The sequence below is a fragment of the Solanum tuberosum genome, unplaced genomic scaffold (assembly GCF_000226075.1).
Source record: "Solanum tuberosum cultivar DM 1-3 516 R44 unplaced genomic scaffold, SolTub_3.0 scf00015, whole genome shotgun sequence".
Lineage (NCBI taxonomy): Eukaryota > Viridiplantae > Streptophyta > Magnoliopsida > Solanales > Solanaceae > Solanum > Solanum tuberosum.
In genome coordinates, this window is record NW_006238941.1 from 1,360,160 (window position 1) to 1,363,061 (window position 2,902).

A 2,902-nucleotide genomic window follows, 5' to 3' on the forward strand; every position below is an offset into this window, starting at 1 on the left:
TTAGGTAAGATTATAGTGTATGCTTCTAGATAGCTTAAGGTGCATGAGAAAAACTATCCAACTCATGACTTCGAACTTGCAGAAGTGGTATTTTCCCTTAAATCTGGAGACATTACTTGTATGGTGTTCACGTAGATGTGTTCACAAACCATAATACCCTTCAGTATGTGTTCACCCAGAAAAATTTTAATCTTCGCTAGAGGAGATGGCTTGAGTTCCTCAAGGACTATGATATGAATGTGCTTTACTATCTTGGTAAGGCCAATGTAGTAGCAAACGCTCTTAGCAGACTATCTATGGGTAGTGTAGCACATGTTGAGGAAGAATTGAAGGAATTAGTGAAGGATGTTCACCAGCTTGCCCGCTTAGGAGTTTGCCTCATGAGCATATGAGATGGTGGTGTAACAATTCAGAATGGGTCAGAATCTTCATTGGTAGCGGAGGTTAAGGAAAACCAAGATAGTTATCCAATATTGCTTCAACTGAAGGGTGCAGTCCATCAACAAAGGGTTGATGTTTTCTCCCAAGGGAGAGATGGTGTGCTTCGCTATCAGGGTTGATTATTTGTTCCTAAGGTGGGTGAGTTGAGACAACAGATTCTTGCAGAAGCCCATAAATCCAGGTATTCTATTCATCCAGGTGCCACTAAGAAGTGTCGTGATTTGCAGGAAGTCTTTTGGTGGAATGGCATGAAAAGGGATATAGCAGATTTCGTGGCTAAGTGCCCCAATTATCAGTAAGTGAACGTAGAACATCAGAAACCCAAGGGTATGACTCAAGAGATCAACGTTCCTACTTGGAAGGGGGAAGTGATCAAAATGGACTTCATTACAGGTTTACCTCGTACTGACAGACAACATGACTCCACTTGGGTGATAGTTGACAGAGTTACTAAGTCTGCGCGCTTCTTGATAAGACCACAGATTCGGCGGAGGACTATGCCAAGCTTTACATTAATGAGATAATCAGGTTGCATGAGTTCCTTTCTCTATCATCTCAGATAGAGGTCCTCAGTTTACCTATCATTTCATGAAGTCATTTCAAAAAGGTCTTGGTACTTAGGTTAATCTTAGCACATCATTTCATCCATAGATGGATGGTCAGGCAGAGCATACCATTCAGACCTTAGAGGACATGTTGAGAGCTTGTGTGATCGATTTCAAGGGTAGTTGGGATGATCACCTTCCTCTTATAGGGTTACCTTACAACAATAGCTACCACTCCAGCATTCAGATGGCCCCTTATAAGACATTGTATGGGCGTAGATGTAGATCTCCAGTTGGTTGGTTTGAAGTAGGTGAAGCAGCCTTGATATGGCCAGATTCGGTTCATGATGCCATGGAAAAAGTTCAGCTCATTAGAGATAGACTTAAGACAGCCCAGAGTCGCCAGAAGTCGTATGCAAATGTAAGGAAAAGGGACTTGGAGTTCCAAATTGATGATTGGGTTTTCCTGAAAGTATCACATATGAAGGGGTGATGAGATTTGCAAAAAAAGGGAAGCTCAGTCCTAGATATGTAGGCCCTTACAAGATCTTGAAAATGGTTGGTAAAGTGGTTACGAGTTAGAGTTGCTAGCAGAACTAGCAGCAGTCCATCTAGTCTTTCACATTTCCTTATTGAAGTAGTGTGTGGGTGATCCAGCATCTATTCACCCAACATCTATAGTGCCATTAGAGAATGTGGCTGTGAAGGATCGTCTCACTTATGAGGATGTGCCAATTGAGATTCTTGATCGTTAGGTTCGAAGGTTGAGAACAAGAAGTCACTTCAGTTAAGGTTTTTTGGAGGAGTCAGTCTGTAGAGGGAGCTACTTGGGAAGCAGAAGTAGCCATGAAGGTCAAGTATCCTCATCTCTTTCCTTCCGATTCCATTACAGGTTGAGGTAATAGTTCCTCTCCAGTTTTTCAGTCATTCATCTGAAACTTCAGTCTTAGTATCATGTTCCTTCAATTTGTACTTGCATTTTAAGCATATTTACACGTGTTTGGAACTTAGTTCAGTCAGAAATCAGTTTCTAGTAATTAGTGGTAGGGTTTGCAGCTCTTTCCCTCCATATTCAGCTAGTTTACTCTTCATTCGAGGACGAATGTTCCAAGGGGGAGATAATGTAACACCGCGTATCCTAGACAGACCACTTTGCAGACATCAGAAGTTATAGGTGCCATAGACAGGCACCGCTCACGGACCGTAGGGTGACCCACGGACCGTAGGTGGTGGTTTGTTCTTGGCCACCTGTAACCTCTCCCCAGAAAACCTAAAAGATTTGTCTAAGGGCCGACCCACGGCCGGACCCACGAGCCGTAGGTCAGGCCACGGGTCGTAGGTCAGGCCATGGGTCGTAGGTCAGGCCACGGGCCGTGGTCCTGGTCCATGGATCAGACCCTTCAACAACCCCTCTCTAAAAGCCAACGACGGTTGACAGGATAGACATGGGTTAATCCACGGATTATCGGTCAGTCCGTCGGTTGGCCCCAATAGCTTTTAAGTCAGGGGTCGTTTGGTCTTTTCCTTATGCATTGGACCCCTAAACTATGTCGGTTAACCCCTAAACTACGTAGTTTTAGTCAGTTTTAGCCTAGTAAATAAATTAGAGCCTACCCTAGTCAACTCATTCTCCAAAAAATCATCAAGTTGAACGAAAAGAAGAATAAAGAGTCGACCAAGCCCTAGTCCAAGAACGTAGCGGATTTTCATCAGTTTTAGCCCCAAAATCGAAAGATTTCTCATTGGAATTCGTCATCAGGTATGTGGGATTGCACTAGTGGGTTCCTTCCACCCATTAGGTCAGTAGAATTCAGTAAGATTCTTTATTCCCACCATATTATCTTGACCTAGGGTTTCTAAAATTTTAGCAGATTATTGTGAATTAGTTATTTTAATGTTCCTTATCAGATTATCAT